The sequence below is a fragment of the Miniopterus schreibersii genome (genome assembly GCF_964146895.1).
Source record: "Miniopterus schreibersii genome assembly, chromosome: 4".
NCBI classification, from domain to species: domain Eukaryota; kingdom Metazoa; phylum Chordata; class Mammalia; order Chiroptera; family Miniopteridae; genus Miniopterus; species Miniopterus schreibersii.
The window spans coordinates 60,982,445-61,000,806 of record NC_138105.1 but is presented as its reverse complement, the minus strand read 5'-3'; the positions used below and the strand labels follow the sequence as shown (position 1 = coordinate 61,000,806).

Here is an 18,362-nt window from a genome sequence, read left to right as displayed (position 1 = left end):
ATGGTATGGGGTTTCAGAGTGTGATAAATGCCAGATTGGGGTTGGCATGGGGGGTTGCAATTTAAAATAAGGTAGTTAGGGAAGGTGTCAATTAAATGGTAATATTTAAGCAGAGACCTGAAAGGGGTGAGGGAGGTTGTGATGCAGAGATCTATAGATAAAGCATTCTAGGCAGAAGGACCAAAGGTTCTGATGCAGGAATGGGCCTGGTATGAGGCCTGTGTGCTGGGGTGTAATATGCAAGGTGGGAGGAATAGTAGCTGGGGTCAGGGATTAAGAAGAATTAAATAATGAAGTAACTGTGTTAACTGCGGGGTCTTTGACTTTTATTTGTACACTAGGGGGAGCCTTTAGAGGGCTTGGGGCAGAGGAGTGCCATAATACGGCTTTTTTTTCTTTTTTATCCTTGCACAGGGGCCATGCTAATCTTCTCTGTATCGTTCCAATTTTACTACATGTGCTGCTGAAGCGAGCACAATATGACTTTTTTTTTTTTGAAGAGTTAGTTTAGCTGCTATGTTGAAGATAAATGTTTAGGATGGTGAGTAAAGAAGTAGGGATACCATTTAGGAGGCTATTGCTTCCAAATCCAGTACTTTTGGCTTGAATACACAGTGCCTTTAATTAAAAATAAAAAATCTTTACACCCTTTTGTGTCTTTCTCAAATGCTATATCTTCATAGTTTTTAGAATACAATTGACCCTTAAACAATGCAGGAGTTAGGGGCACTGACCCCTGTGCAGTCAAAAATCTGTGTATAACTCTTAACCCTGAAACTTACCTACTAATTGCCTACAATTGACCGGGAGCCTTACCGATACATTAAATAGTCGGTTAACACATATTTTCTGTGTTGTATTATTATATGTAGTCTTAAAATAAAGTAAGCTAGAGAAAATAAAATGTTATTAGGAAAATCATAAGTAGGAGAAAATACATTTACAGTACTGTACATATTTTTATTGAAAAAAAAAATCTTCATGCCCTGGCCCAGTGGCTCAGTTGGTTGGAATGTCATCCCATACACCAAAAAGGTTGTGGGTTCAAATTCCAGTCAGGGTACATAACCTGGGTTGTGGATTTGGCCCCCAGTTGGGATGCATATGGGAGACAACCAATCGATGTTTCTCTCTCACAACGATGTTTCTCTCTCTCTCTCTGTGTCTCTCCCTTCCTTCCTCTCTAAAATCAATTAAAAAAAAAATCCTCGGATGAGGTTTAAAATAAATTAAAAAAAAAATCTGCCTATAAATGGACCTGTGCAGTTTAAACCTGTTCAAGGTTCAAAAATATTTTTTATCCCTGTGTATTAAGAATTTAAATGGCCCTTTTAAATGACACATTAGCTAAAAACAGATACAGATATGTTGTGGAGAGTATTTAGATATTATTATTGCTGTACTTAATAGATCAATACTACTTGCATTTTTAGATGAAATGGATTGAATTAAATAACTCAGAATCATGTTGAATGTGTGTATTGATTCCATTCAAAGTGAGTTGTTTCATGATGCATTGCTGAGTTTAGAAGCACTTCAAATTGTGTTTCTGGTATACACAAAATGTGGAATGGAGCACAGGTCAAAGGAGTGTAGTGATGTGATTTACAATATGAAATCAGTGCTTAAAATAAGACTAAAATTTGTCAATGAAGTAAATCAACATTTGCATTAATCTCTTACCTCTTCCAGCTCCAAAACCTTTGGGATGGAATGTCAGATATTTGTTATCAGCCAAATTTGGGTTTAAATCCTAACTCAGCTGGTTTCTGAATTTGAATACGTTTTGGAATCTCAAGCTGAGGATAATTTTATCTCAGGACAAAATATTTTTTTAAATGTAGTTGTCTGAAGGGACTGAAAAACAACCAAATATTGGTCCTTTGGGTAGAACCTAGAAGAAACATAGTTCTTGAAATAAGTAAAACAAACTTGGTAAGCACCACATTTAACCAGCTTTTTCCTTGAGGTCAATTTCCAGGTGCTTATAAAAAAAGAGAGAACAAATAGGAAGTGGCTCTCATACTAGGCTGAAGAGACAGAGGTTAAATATAGGGGCTGCTAGAATAGCTAGAAATGAATGGGAAACATTCTGGAAGGAAGGAGCAGTAGAGGGGGAGCCCCAACATCTCTGTACAAATTTCCCCTAAATCCCTGGCTTCCTCTATATGTGCATATACAATGTGAGACTCCAAGGAAACCAGAGGAAGCAGCTGCTAGAAGGCTGAGATTTCAGCAGCTGCTTGGTTCTTGGAGAGAGTTGGAGTTCAAGTCCTGCTAAGTTAGAGAGACTTATAAAAATGTAGGCTTTTCTTTGAAACTCCAGGAGTAAAACCAAGATAAAGGGTTACGTCATAGGGTCAAGGGGAAAAAGCAGAATAAGCCCATTTTTTATTCTTTTATTTTTTTACTGAATATATTGGGGTGATATTGGTTAATAAAACTATATAGGTTTCAGGTGTACAATTCTATAATACATTGTCTGTATATGGTATTGTGTGTTCACCACCCCAAGTCAAGTCTCCTTTCAACACCATTTATTTTCCCTATGCCCTTTACCTCCCCCTACCCCCTTTCCTTCTAGTAATCGCCATACTATTGTCTGTGTCTGAGTTTTTGTGGGGTTTTTTGCTTCACTTTTTTCACCCAGCCCCACAATCCCTCTTCCCTCTGACAGCTGTTAGTCTGTCCTCTATCTATGAGTCTACTCTTATTTTGTTTGTTAGTTTATTTTGTTTATTAGATTCCACACATGAGTGAAATCATATGGTATTTGTTGTTCTCTGATTGGCTTAAAGTAATCCCATTCTTATAAAATCTAAAACTAAACTTCTGTGGGATCAAGACAACCCACCAATACTTTAATTGCTTGCCAGGACAAAATTCAACGTTCTTTGGAGAAAAATCACAAAATCTAGCATGTATCATCCACAGTGTTTACTATGCAATAAAAATTATTAGACATGTGAAGAAACAAGAAAATGTGATTAATGGCTAAAGGAAAAAAGTTAATAGAAGCAGGCCAAGAGATGAGTCAGATGTTGAAATTAGCAGACAAGGAATTAAAACAGATATTATAAATACATTCAAGAATTTACAGGAAAAGTTGGACAGAATGGGTTAATAGATAAGGAAACATCAACAAAGAAATGTAAACTATAAAAGTGAATGATCTGGAATTACCAGGACTAAAAAAATATAGTACCTGAAATAAAACAATTATTATTGGATAGACTTTATAAGAGATTGGACATTGCATAAGAAGGGATCAGTAGAAATTATCCAAACTGAAGGTAGGAGGAAAAAATATTTTTTAACAAAATGAACCAAGCCTTGGTGGTTATGAGAAAATGTCAGCTGGTTTAATATATGTATAATTGGAGTGTCAAAAGGAGCCCAGAGAGAGATACTAGGGCAGAGATATATTTGAGGAAATAATCATAAATTTGATGACATATTATTGGAGGGTAGTCAAGATGAATGCCAAATCTGGAGGGTCAAAGGCAAGGATCAATTCAGGACCAAAGAACAAAGAGTTTGGAGTGAGGATAAAGATGAAATAAAAATAGATGACTATAAAACAGGAAAAGTCTGTCTTGCTCAATGACCAACCTTATTCTCACTTCCACACTCCAACACCTTTTAGAACATGTTATTTCCCCTCTTTTGATTCCATGGTGACAGTGTGTTGAGATGAACTCAGACCTGGTTTTATACTTTAGCTCTGCCTCTCACTAGCAAATCATTGCAGTCTGCGTCCTAGGGTCATCATTTGTTAAATGAAAATAATGGTAACTTTCTTACAAGGCAGGACTCTATGGGATAGACTGTAGGGTTGTGCTGGCTACATCATAGCTAGACCTTCAACAGGTGGTGATTTTCTTCTCCTGCTGAACCTATTCCCCTCGGGGTCATCTGACATCACTATCCACCCAGTTAGTCAGGTTAAGGAAATTATACTTTATCTTAAGAGCAACCAGAGACAAAGAAATGATAGGATCATGGTTGAATTTCAGAAAAGGTCACTCAAGCCTCAGTGTGAAGAACGAATTGGAAGGATATGAGTTAAGATTTGAAAAGACCAGAATGGAGGCTGTTGGAGGCTACTGCACATGCCTGCTCGTTATTCTCTTCCCAAATAGGCGTATTATCTCCTTTTATTTCACAAGAAACTCTGCGTTGCCCATTTAAACCACCTTCTCAATCATTACCAGCAGAAATAAAATGAAGTCTGGTGCCTCTTTCCTCAAGGGCAGAGCTACTCTGTCTTCAAAGGGTGAGATGATGGTGACTTGGACCATGGTGGCAGCAGTAGGCATGCAGTCCCTCTGCCAATCTGAGAGCCCTTCTGCCAATCTATTCTTGTCTTTCTATCTTTCACTAACAGCCCTCCAAGCTATACTGTTCCTTCCTGATGACATGAAATGATCCAGACTGACACTATCTTCCTTCTAATGTTTTTCTGCTTCTCAAGAGCAATAAGAGGAGTGTCATATCGTAGTTGTAGATTGTTTTGGGGACCATTCAAGGAGTTTTCTTCATCTGGGACCTCTTTTCTACATGTACATGTGCTACATTTTCTCTTAGGATGGAGCTAGAACTGAAAGCATTCTACTGTATTAACACCTTCTGGCAAATGTCACAGTCATTTTTTCATTGAAGTTTCGTAAATCTCCTACCCACTTCACAAGGGAAAAAAATTGCAAGTACTGTAGAGGGCAGGGTCCATGACCATATACACCTGGGAAATAGAAAAATGCTAAAGATACCTCTTAAGGAAAACAAATGCTATTTTCCTCTTAGGGATTTCTTTTCTTTGCCCAGGGCAAACTGTTAACATATTGATCAGGCCCTGATAAAATCCCATAGCTCATTCTTACCCTTTCTCATCTCCAGCCTCAGGCTTGCGTCCTCAGGAGGAGTTTGGTTCTCCTGAATTGAGGTGCTACTGTCTAATCATGTATTATCCTCTCGTATACTTAGCACACTTTCCTTCCAGCAGCTGAGAGAACTGTGCTGCTCCCAGTGAGCTCATTTTGCAAAGCCTGGGCTTTTATAGTGCCAGCGTGTCTGCCCAATGGCCCTCTTGTCCATGGGAATCTACTGCCTTATTGGCCCCAAACTAGGGAGCATTGTGGCCCACTGCCCTTGAAGGGATGCAGAGACACTGGTCACATTCTGAGGGGCACAGAGAGTGGATTCAAAAGCATGTCTAATGAGGAGCAGATGAAGGAACTCGTATTCTCCTCGCTTGACAAGAGGAGATCCATGGAGTTACCAAGGCTGTCTTCAAATGTCAAAGCATCGACAGGTTGCCATGAGGAAGAGGAGCTAAAATTTGTTCTTTGTGATCTCAAGGGAGAGGATCAGAGCAAGGGAGGGAACATTCCAGGGTTTCAGCTCCAGGGAAGGAAGACCTTTTAAATTGTCATTAGATCTGCAGAGGTGGACTGGACTATTTCAAGAGGTTGAGGGCAATTCAAGCTTTGGACAATTTTTTGCCATGATGCTAAGAGACAAATGCTATTTTTCTCTTAGGGCTTTCTTTTCTTTGCCCAAGGCAAACTGTTAACATACTTATCAGGCCCTGATAAAATCCCATTAGCAGGGCATTTAAGCTAGGTTAGAGGTAAGGGTCCTTCCAACTTTGGACTGGTTCTAGAGTCCTCTTGGTGAACAAAGACCTTGTACTCTTCCAAGACCATTCCCAGGGTAAGGGATGAAATACAGCAACGTGTGTAAAGCACCTGGAACCGCACTGCTTACAGTACAGAGGTACAGTGGAGTGTGACCGTGTCTATACGGGCATGTTTGAAATTAGGAAAGAGACTGCAAAGAATAATTAATCACATTAAAGCAGCATTAGCAATTGATGTGGACAGAAGGCAATTAATTGTCATCAAATACTGAAAACATCAATCAGGCTCTAATTGCTGTATGGTTATTTTTTAGCAGATGATATTTGAAAATTTTGCAGTTTTCAAGTAAGAGTAGTGATAGGGAAAGTGTCATCTTGAATTATATAGCATGTAGTAGGCTTGCTGGAAAGTCAAGCTAGCAAAAATATATATACTGAGACTTCATTTCTGCCACCTGTATTCACCTTCTTTGGGAGAGAGTCCTAGCATTTTAGAGCTGGAAACTATCTGCAAATCCCCGTTCTCCTGTGCCGTCCTCTGCTCGACAGCCAAGCAGCACTGATCTGGCACAGGCCACACACAGCCAGGGCCTGTGAACATGTGTCTGAGACAGGGCCTGCCTGTCTCTGGTCTCAGGTCTACTGAGCATGTTTCTTGAATTTAACCCAGGACATTCCCCACCTCTGCACAGGTCCCCCTTCTGAGAAAGGGCTCACACTTGCCAGATAGTGGCTGGAATTCAGTTTCCAGCTTTTCTCCCTGGTCAGAGCTATCACCTGGACCAGATGTGACATCAGCAGAGTGACACCATCTGGATGTCACTGCTGTGTCTTTAAAGGATGACAGGGAGCTGTGGAGAGGAGCCTGGGAAATGAGCTGTGAATAGTGCACTGTGTCTTTGCTGTTGACTTTCTATATACTTTATTTATGTCCGGTAAAACCCATTACAGAACATGTAATTCCAGCAGAGTGCTCCATAAAATCATGCTGTTTGCACCAGATCCTCACGAACTGCCTTTTATTTAGCAGGTGCCACTGAATTCTCTGGGATGAATAATGTGCTACCACAGAATCATCCTTCACACCCGGTATCTGTAATTCAGGCCTCCACAGCTTTCCACAAAGACTAGCTGCTGAGGCCATGCCTGGGGCACCAGTGTGGCACAGGGAGGAACATGGGCTTGAGTCCCAGGCACGCCTGGGTCAGACTCCTGGGTCTGCCTCGGTTCTGTGTCTTTGGGCAAGTGATGTAACCTCTGAATTTCCATTTTCTCATCCTTAAAATGGGGCTAACACTTGTAGGGTAATTGGGGGATTCTGTGTGTGAAAGATACTAGTACGATGTGTAGCTCCTTTTTCATCTTATCACATAAGGAAAAGGATACCAGGTTTTGCACCGTTTGTAGGAAAAAATGTATTTGCTCACCAATTACAGTTAAAGTTGAAGAGAAGAGGAAAATAGATTTTAGTTCTCCTTATAATTCTCTGCAGAGAGCCCCCAGATCACTCAGTGATCAAGCTGGATGCTAGAAATAATTTAGTTCTACTCATTTTTCAGATGACAAATTGAGGCTTAAAACATCCTAGTGAGTGACCCAGAGACACTCAGCTCCCAGTGACCTGGTTGAGGCTAGCATTCTTTGTTGGTTTGGGGTGACAAAGACCTGAATGTGACATTAGGCAGGAAGGAGGCAGACATGTGAAGAGACATTAAGCTTTTTTAAAAAGTGATGTGTTCAGAAGTAGCTATTAGAGAAGGGATGTCTGATTTGAATGGTAACCAGTGAGTTACGTGCTGCGAAAATGGAGAAACTGGCTCAGAGAAATTCTAGAGGCAGAATCCAGACGGGCTGCTTACGAGGCCACAGTGCAGTCTGTTTCTCCTGAGGACTGAGGGGCTGGCTCTCGGGTCCCTCCACAGGATGATGTGACTCTCAGAGCAAGGGTGGCAGGAGGAGCAGCTCTGACCTTGAGTGACTGAGAAAGGGGGTTTGGAGTGTGTGCACGTGTATGTTGGGGGGGAGAAGGTGGTACAGGTGGGAAGATGACGGAAGAGAATGGAAACAAACTTACTGAGTACCTACTATGTGCTTGGCACAGTCTATGTTATCTGTGAAATTCTTTCAATGACTCTGTTTACTATTATTTCTATTCCTAGTTTGCAGATGAGGAAACTAAGACTTAGAGAGTATCAGTTGCTTCCCTGAGACCCACACAGGCTTCAGCAATATAGGCCTGGTAGAAATATACAGCATTCGGCGCTTCTGAATCCACATCTGCAACAACCCAGGCATTGGGTAGAGGAAAGAGAGAAGTGAAATGAGAACTTTTTCAATTCTGTGCTCAGCACTGCATTTTCTTTTCTGCATATAATCAGTGAGTTTCCACTCTAGACGCCTCAAAGGAAGATCTGAACTGTCCACAAACTGTCATTGTGGTTTCTAGGAGTACCTCCATTATAAAGCCCATTATAATGATGAAAGACGGTCCATTAAATTTTCAAAGAATTCCAGTTCAATTCAACAGACTTTTTCCCCCTGAAGAACCTAATACAGGCAGGATGCCATGCCAGTGACACAGGGAAAACCAAGTCCGGAGAGGTGGGCTCCATGTCCTTAGTTCACCGTGTAGGAAGGTTACAACACAGAAGCCAACAGCAGTCCCACAGGGTAGACTATGTAAAGGCCTGAGTCAAGAAGACTTGGGAATGCTTTGGGACTCCAAGAAGAGAAACCTTGGATCTGAATGGCATTATCAAAAGACCCAAGGGAGATGGTGATTTCTGAAGTTATTCTGGGTGGATGGGCAGGATTTCCAAAGTCAGGGTTGGGGGCAGAGGATGCAGGGCGGGGCCAGGCAACTTTACAGTCGGGGAGGGTGGTAATGGGATTGTGTGTTCGGTTGGCTGAGGGTGGAGAATGGGTGTTAGAATTTTAACAGCTACCTTTATTTTGTTGGTTATGAAAGTGACATGTGTATTAGAGAAAATTTGGAAAGTATATAAAAGCACAAATGAGAACAACCCGAGGAAGCTATCATTCCCACATTTTATTGCATTGCCTTCCAGACTGTCAATCAATCTATACAAATGTGTTTTTTTAAAAAAAACCCTTCTTTTTGATTATGACAGTTGGAATATATACTTTTTTAGAAATTTGGAAAATACTGAAGAGTAGAAGAAGAAAATAAAAATCATTGCTAATCTTACTCAGAGATAATAACCATTATTCATATTTTAGTTTATTCTTCTTGAGTCTGTTTTTCAAAGTGTACACATTAAACCAAATATGAGCAAATTCTTCATACAGTTTAATACCCTGCGTTTTCCCCCTTGACATAATATTTTGAAGATTTTTCTATGCGATTAAATAATCTTAGAAAAATGGATGTGTAATTACAAATAAATGATCATTTATTAAATACTTTAGTATTAAATATTTAGGTTGTTTCAAAGTTTTTTATTATAAATAATGCTGTTAAAACATTTCTGAAAAAAAAATCAGTATTTGTCCATTAAAAATATTTCCTTACAAGTGTTTCTTAGCAGTGGAGTCATTGGGTAGAAAAGTGTTACTACTTTTAAGATTCTTGCAAATTACCTCTTTGTGGTTTTAAAAAGACAAATGACATGTTTGATAGAGGATGTGATAAAGAACAGTCTGAAAGCGCTGTGAAAGATGGTGGCAGTGAGGGAGCAAGCTGAGGCAGGATGACAGCTGAAGAGCGGGGACTGGCAGGGGAGGAGCTGAGCTAGGGCAGTGGCAGTGGGAGGGGGTCGAGGACATTAAGGACTGGACACCAGGAAGCTGCGTGGGCTGACACAAGTACCGGGTGACTGCCAGCCTCCCTATAAAGGGTCTAGGAAAACGCCGATGCAATTAAAACAAATAGAGACATCAGAAGATGCTGGCTCAGATGGTTCGTTAGGTATCAGATATAATGAATTCAAGGTGTCAGCAAGCCTTCCAGGTGGAGATACCCAGCAGGGAGTGGGAAATGTGTGTCTCTGTAAAGCTTTCTTAGGTGGATGGCCAAGGGTTAGGCCTCTAGGGTGAATCGCTTTTCAAAGAGATATGTGGTTTGAACTATATAGAAAAGGCTGCCTTAAAAGTGTAAAAAGGAAAGTAAATGTGTACCTTACAAGCAGGCCGAAGAGGCAAAATGATTTCGTGTCCTTGAGCTGTCAGAAACTACACAGGGGTCGGGGAGCAGCACGCAGTCTCCGGAGTGGGGTGGCTGTGTCACTCTTGCTCTCCTGTCTAACTTTCTGGGATCCTAGAGGTGGGGGTAGCCCTGGAAGTGACAGTGAACATGGCTGTGTTCCGTGCGAAGTCTGAAAGTGGGGAAGAGAGCTGGAAGAGAGGGAGCATTTGGATAAAATGTTGAAGGAACATGTGGTGACTGCACATGTTCTTTTGAAAGCTCGGCCTCCCTGTCGGTTTCCGCTCTGACAGGACAGAGTGCTCTTCCTGCCCCATCTGTTATCTCAGGGTTTGCTATTCAGTGACACCCCTAGCGGGCAGAGTTGGAGAATGGGGTACGCTAGTCAACAGGGGGAGGACTGTGCTAGTCAGCAGAAGTTGCCCTAGACAGATTGTGCAGGGTACTGAGGTATATAAGTCTCAACGTTTTTTCCTTTAATTTTATTTTTCAGTTACAGTTTACATTCAGTATTATTTTGCATTACTTTCAGGTTTACAGCGTAGTGGTTAGACTATTATATACTTTACAGAGTGTTCCCTCTGATATTTCAAGACCCCACCCGGCACCATACATAGTTACTACAATATTATTGACTGTATTTCCTATGCTGTGCTTTACATCCCAATGACTATTTTGTAGCTACCCATTTGTACTTCTTAACTCCCTTACCTTTTTCACGCAGCCCCTAAACACCCTGTCCTCTGGCAAGCGTTATTCTGTTCTCTGTACCTATGAGTCTGTTTCTATTTTGTTTGTTTATTTATTTTGTTCACTAGATTCCACATGTAAGTGAAATCATATGGTATTTGTCTTTCTCTGTCTGACTTATTTCACTTAGCGTAATACCCTCTAGGTCCATCCATGCCGTCTCAAATGGTAAGATTTCAGTTGTTTTTACAACTGAGTAATATTCCATTGTATATATATATCACTACTTTTTTATCCACTCATCTATTGATGGCACTTGGGTTGCTTCCATATCTTGGCTATTGTACGTAATGCTGCAATGAATATAGGGATGCACATATTTTTTCAAATTAGTGTTTTGGGTTTCCAGAAGTGGAGTTGCTGGATTATAAGGCAGTACCATTTTTAAATTTGTGGGACCCTCCATACTGTTTTCTTTAGTGGCTGTATCAATCTGCATTCCCACCAACAGTACACAAGGGTTCCCTTTGCTCCACATCCTCACACTTGTTATTTGTTGATTTATTGATAATAGCCATTTTGACAGGTGAGAGGTAATATCTCACTGTGATCTTAATTAGCATTTTTAAAATTTTATTGTTAGTGCTGTTGAGTATCTTTTTTCATATGTCTATTGGTCATCTGTGTCTTCTCTTTGGAGAAGGGCCTATTTATATTTAGGTCCTTTTCCCATTTTTTAATTGGATTGTTTGTTTTTTTGGTATTGAGTTATATCAGTTCTTTATACTTTTTGGATATTAACCCCTTATTGGATGTATCATTGGTGAATATCTTTTTCCATTCAGTAGATTGTCTTTTTGTTTTGCTGATGTTTTCCTTTGCCATGCAAAGACTTTTAAGCTTGATGTAGTCCCATTGTTTATATTTTCTGTTTCCCTTGCCTGAGGAGATAAATCAGAAAAAATATTGCTAAGAGAAATGCCAGAGATTTTACTGCCTATGTTTTCCTCTAGGAGTATTATTGGTTCAAGTCTTATATTTAACACTTTAATCCATTTTGAGTTTATTCTTGTATATGGTATAAGAAGGTGGTCTAGTTTCATTTTTTTGCGTGTTTCTGTCCAGTTTACCAACACCATTAATTGAATAGACTGCTTTTACTCCACTGTATGTCCTTGTCTCTTTTGCCATATATTAATTGACCATATATAGGTGTGGATTTATATCTGGGCTCTCTGTTCTTCTTCAGTGATCTAATGTGTCTGTTTTTATGGCAGTTGACCTTACTGTTTTGATTACTATAGCCTTATAGCATAATTTTTTCTTAATTTTTATTGAATATATTGGAGTGACATTGGTTAATAAAATTATGTAGGTTTCAGGTGTACAATTCTATAATACATCATCTGTATATTGTATTGTGAATAGTTTGATATTAGGTAGCATGATATCTCCAGCTTTGTTCTTTCTCAAGATTGCTGTTAAAAAATCAACTGACAGTCTTTAGGGAGCTTCTTTGTAGATAACTGTCTTTCTCTTGCTGCTTTAAGTTATTGTCTTTTTATTTAACCTTTGGCATTTTAATTATGATGTGTTGTGATGTGGGGCTTATTTGGGCTTATCTTGTTTGGCACTCTGCACTTCCTGGACTTGGGTATCTTTATCCTTCAACAGATTAGAGATGTTTTCAGTCAATATTTCTTCAAATATGTTCCCTTGTGCTCTCTCTTCTCCTTCTGGATCCCTTATGATGTGGATTTTATTAAGCCTGATATTGTCCCAGAGGGCCCTTAAACTACCCCCACTTTATAAAATTATTTTTTCTTTTTTCTGCTTTGATATGGTGTCTTCTGCTACTTTGCTTTTCAAATTGTTGATTTAACTCTGTGCTTCATATGTTCAGCTGTTGACTTTTTCTAGCGTATTCTTCATTTCAGTTATTGTATTATTCATTTCTGAATGGTTCTTTTTTTATGGTTTGTGTGTCCTTTTTAATGCTTGCTATCACTTTGTTAAAGTTCTCACTGAGTTCATCTATTCTTTCCCTAATTTCCTTGAGCATCCTTATAATCATTGTTTTGAACTCTGTATCTGGTAAATTGCTTGCCTCCATTTCATTTAGTTCTTTTTTTCTGGGGTTTTCTTCTGTTCTTTTATTTGGGGCATTTTTTTAAATCCTTATTTAAGCTGCCTCTCTATGTTTGTTTCTGTGTATTAGGTAGATCTGCTAAGTCTCCCAGTGTTATAGGGTTGCCTTATGTAGTAAGTTTCCTGTGGGGCCCAGTGGTGTAGTCTTCCTGATCACCTGAGCTGGGTGCTCCAGAGTGTTTCTTGTGTGGGTTACAGGAGCCCTCCTGTTGTATTTGAGTCTTGATTGCAGTTGGCACATATGTGGTTTGAGTTGACCTTCATGCTGGCAGGCTGTGAGGACTGGCCATGACCATAGTGTCTTAACTACTGTATGGGAGCTGAACTCATGAAATGGAATTCGCTCCAGCAGGATCTGGTGTCTGCTTAAGTCTCAACAAATTTTAAAACAACATAATGAAGAACGTAGTCTCTAAGCACAGTGCAATAAAATTTTATCAAAAGAAATTGTATAAAAAAACAGGTCATATGTTTGAAAATTAAAATTACAGCCTTAAATAATTCATAGTTTAAAAAGGAAATAACATGAAAATTATAAAATACTTGGTAAAATATGGTGAGAAAAGTACTGCATATCTAAATATGTGGGATGTATGTAAAGCAAAATTTAGAGGTCAATGTATAGTGAAGTACATTTATCAGAAAACAAGAATGCTTAAAAATAAGTAAGCGAAGTATTTCAAGAATGTAGGAAAATAACAGACTAAAAGTAAAATGCACACCAAGATAATATCAAAGAAGGAGCAGAAATGGAAACCAAAAAAGAGGATCAATGAAAACCAAGGTTAGTTCTGTTATATAAACCTCTAAAGCAGAAATAGAAATAGGAAAACTTGAATAAATAAAAAACAATGCAACAATTAAAGTCACCCCTAATCCCTCCCTTCTCCTCTCCAAAGACACAAGGTGGTTCAGGAAGTTTTATTGTAACTTCAAGTAACGAATAATCCTTTTCTAATGCAGTGTTACATAGGAGGGGAAAAAAAGTTAGCCAATTTATTTTAAGAGGCCAATATAACCTTGATACTAATTCTGGACAGGATAGTACAAGGAAATAAAATTATTACCAATCTTCCTTATGAACATAAGTGAAAACTTTTAAAATAAAATGTTAGCAAAAGTAATTCTTCAATATTAAAATGCATTATAGTAGGTAAGGTTTACTGTAGGGTGGTTCAGAAAAAAATCTATAAATGTAATATACTACTTTAAAAGATTAAACCATACGACCTTCTCAAAAGAATGCAAGCATTATTAACACTCAAGACTCAAGCATGATAAAAAGCTCTTTACAAACTAGAAATGAAAGGAAACTTTCCTAGTTTGAAAAAAGGTAACTATCAAAACATGCAGCAAACCTCATACTTAGTGGAACATTCTCACTAATGATAGGATAAGACAAGGATTCTCACGATCCCCCTTATTATTCAGCATTAGCCAGGAGGCCCTAGCCAATGTGATAAAATGAGATAAAGGGGAATAATAATTGGACAGAGAGATATAAAACTGTCATTTGTACAAAATATGATACTCTATATAGGAAATCAGAGAGAAGATGGAGACAAATCATTAGAATGAAAAAGAGAATTCTCTAAGTTTTCTGACTATAAGGAAAGCATACTAAAATCAATGGTGTTTTATATACCAACTATAAGCAATAAAAAAGTGTAATAGAAAAAAAAGAGTGTTTAGAGCAGTAACACAAATCATAGGATACATAGAACTATATGTAATAAAAATGTATAAGACTTTTATGGAGAAAATAATAACATGGTATTGAAGGACATCCAAGAAGACCTGAATAAATGGACGACTATATTATGTTCATTGATGGAGACTCAATATTATTAATATGACAAAATATTTTCAAATTAATCTATAAGTTCAATGTAATTATAATAGAAATCTTTATAGGATATTGTATGGTACTTGACAAGCTAATACTAAACTAAATTTGGAATAGCAATAGGCCAAGAATAGCAAAGAAAATTTTGAAGAAGTATAAGATAAGAAGACTTGCTCTACTAGATACTATGATTTATTAAAACTTGAGTGATTACAATCTCTGATATTTCCCTACAAGCATGTTCCATCCACTCTATTCTCCACTCAAGCCAATAATATTAAGAATCATCTTTGACTCTTTCTTTCTCTCAAACCCTGCTTCCAGTGTGCCAGGAACTGCTTTTGGCTGTCTTCAAAATATATCCAAAATCTGATCATGACTCATGATTTCCTCTGGGACTACCTGGTTTAACCATTCTTTACGTCTCTGCTTGGTCCACTTCAGTCTACTCTCAGCAGAGGAAAGCCAGAATGATCCTTATAAAACATAAGTTATGTCATTTATTCTCTGCTCAAAACTCAACAGTGAGCATCCATTTCACTCAGAGTCAAATCCAAAGTCCTTCTATAGCCCACAAGGCCCTGCGTGATTTGGCTTACTGATTATGTCCCACTGCTTTCTCCTGCTCAATCCACTCAGGCCACACTGGCTTCTTTCCTGCCCCTTAAACGTAGCAGGCATATTCTTGGGGCCTTTGAAGTGACCGTTTCTTCTGCCTGGAACATCCTGCCCCTCAGATATCTGAGTGGGTGACCACTCACCACATTCAAGTCTTTGTTGGAAGTCACCATCTCTTTGAGGCCCACCTTGAACACATTATTTAACATTGCATCTTCCCCAGCACTCCTGATCGCTCTGACCTTGCTTTATTTTTTTTAAAAATACTTCTTTATATTCTTAGACTTGCTACATCCAGGTACTTCTTTATTATTTTTAGTGCTTATTATTCGTCTTCCTCCAGTAGCGTGTAAGCACTACAAGAGTGTAGGATCTTTCTTGTTCACTCATGTGTTTCAAGTGCCTAGAGCACTTCTTGGCACATAGTAGGTAATTAATAAATATTTGTTGAGTAAACTACTGAAGAACAGTATGTTATTGGTGGAGAACTAGATAAATGGGTGGAACATAATGGGACCACTCATAATGACATATAATAGAGATGACATTAGAGATAAGTGGGGAAAGAATTGATTATTTAATAACTAATAATTTATTTTGATACTTTGATATCTATATAAAAAATTAAATTGAATCCCTGCCTCATACCCTACACAAAAAAATATTTCCAGATTAATTAGCAACCTAAATGAAGATCAAATGTTTAAAGCTTCTGAGAATATAGGATATTGTTTTTGTAATTTTAATGTATGGCAAGAGTTCTTATGCATGATGCACCAAAAGCACAAATTATAAAGGAAAATGTAGAGAAATTTAACCACAGTTAAAACTTAAAACATCTGTATGACAATACAGGGTAGGCTAGCTGCTAAAGTAGCCTGTCATGTACCTGTGCCTAGAATACTTGCAGTACTCTTTAGTGCCATCACTGTTAGTCATTGTATGATTCAGAAATATTTTATTCAACCCACCCTGCAGACTTCTGAACTTCAGGGGCTGGGGCGCTTCAGCTTGGCACACTGCGCAACTCCTGGATTGTGTGTGGCCTTTTATGCTCAGTAATGCAGCCCAGAGACTTTTATCCACCCTTCCCCGGAGATGTCCTGTTGTCATTTCTGGGAAGGTTAATTCTATGTGCCAAGTTGAGCTGGCTAAGGGATGCCCAGATAAAATATGATTTTGGGTGTGTCTGTGAGGCTGTTTCTTAGAAGAGATTAGCATGTGAATGGGCAGACTGAGTAAAGACCTCCCTCACCAATACGGGTAGGCGTCATTCAGCCCATTGAGGGCCTGGATAGGACAAAACACTTGCTCTGTTTCAGCCATGACATCCGCTTTTCCTGCCCTTGAGCACTGGTGCTCCTGGTTAACAGGCCTTTGGATTTGGACTGGAATTACAGTACTGGCTTCCTAGGTCTCCAGCTTTCAGACTGTAGCTAATGAGATTTCGCAATCTCCATAATTGTGGGAGCCAAGTTCTCATAATAAATCTCTCTCTCTCCGTACACACACACACACACACACACACACACACACACAATCTTCTTTTGGTTCTCTTGGTTCTGTTTCTTTTGAGAACCCCGACTAACATAATTCCCTTATCTCAGGAGTGCAGTGAAGTAAAATTAACAGTGAATCCTTGTTCCGGAGGCTTGAGGATACTTAATTTTTATAAATATTCAGTAAATATTTAGTTATATTCACTAGCAGCAGACAGTTCCTTTGCAAACAGGTACATGGTATGTAGAAGTGTATAACTCAAATAATGCACATGCTTATATTTTCCTTTGAATTTTTTGCTTTCCTTTTAAAAATGTATACACTTTTCATTTTTGAAGTCATATGACTATTGCAGAAAATCTTGAAAAGTAAAAAAATATTTCTGTCGTCTCACCACTGTAATATGTTTATAACTTTATATTTTTTTCTAGTCTACTTTGGTATGAATATTTTTTCATAGTTGTAATAAAAGCATGTACATAATTGTTTTTTCTTTGCAAATTTAGCTTTAGGCAATAATGACATAATCATATACATATTTCCATGTTGCATTGTTACCACAACAATCATTTTTTTACTGCATTAAATTTCATCATTTGACTCTATTATATTTTTTAACTGTTAATCTAATTTTTGTTGGTATATTTCCCCTCACATTTGAGCAAATATATTTTTGTATAATATGTAATGTTATGCACATTGCTTTTCGGTTATTGTTGCTCTGAATATTTAAAGCAGAATATTAACAAGCGTCAAGAATTTCAGTAAACTTCTATCTAATTTTTCTTTCAGCTCTGTCATCTAATCTAACAAGTCTAGTGATCGTAGTAGGAGGCATATATTAATTTGCCAACTGTTGTTCCACCTGAGATCTTAATTATATATGACTTAAAAATGCCATAAAACTTGAGTGAGGCAGTCATCTTGTTTACATCTAGAAATAGGCCACAGACAGCAGTTGTGCACAGTTAGAAACTTGTGGTAGAAAATGAGGGCTCTTTGCAGCCCAGGGAAAATGTAAGTCATCATTTTCAAAGCGTGTAAGTATGTGCATTCGTGGGAGATGGGTCTTAGTTTTCATATGTTCAAAGGAATCCAGTAACTACTGGTATGAGCGCCATGTTTGCTAGTTGAATGGGATGCTATTTTTGTGAGTTTCTTTGTTTTTGTTTCTTCCTTCCCCGTATTTCTCCCCTGTCTTTTTCCTCATTTATTACACTAAGTAATAGAACCCCAGAAAATGTTCTTATTGGGGAGCGATGATCTGTCAAATGAAAGCTTATGACTTAAAAACATTTTAAAAACTGAGCACATACGTGAAATTGTTAATCAAATACTTTGTCAAACTGTGTTGATTTGGGGAAGATTTCCCATTTAGATCGGTATTTTAGTGTTATCTTTCCTTACTAGAATTTTTTTTTACAAAGCATAAGGGTGCTGATTATTAAATAAATTTCTACTATTAATACAAGCTATTACGTTTTGATGAGTCCATAATGAATCAAGTGTGGAAATCATTCATCAAATGTAGTTAGCCTTTTACTGTTATTTGGAAAAGTATAGCTTTACTAACTTCATTAAAATGTTAGGCTTTCTGCCCAGCCAGTGTTGCTCAGTGGTTGAGCGCCGACCCATGAACAAAGAGGTCACTGGTTGATTCCGTCAGGGCACATGGCCAGGTTGCAGGCTTGATCCCCAGTGGGGGGCGTGCAGGAGGCAACCGATGCATGTTTCTCTCTGTCCCTCTCCCTTCCTCTCTC

The 18,362-nt window shown here is 38.4% G+C and overlaps 1 protein-coding gene across 4 annotated transcripts in view; it reads left to right on the top strand.

Annotated features, from left to right (window-relative positions):
* Positions 1–18,362, top strand: part of MSRA (methionine sulfoxide reductase A) — a 323,213-nt gene that overhangs the window by 140,259 nt on the left and 164,592 nt on the right. The window lies entirely within an intron of this gene.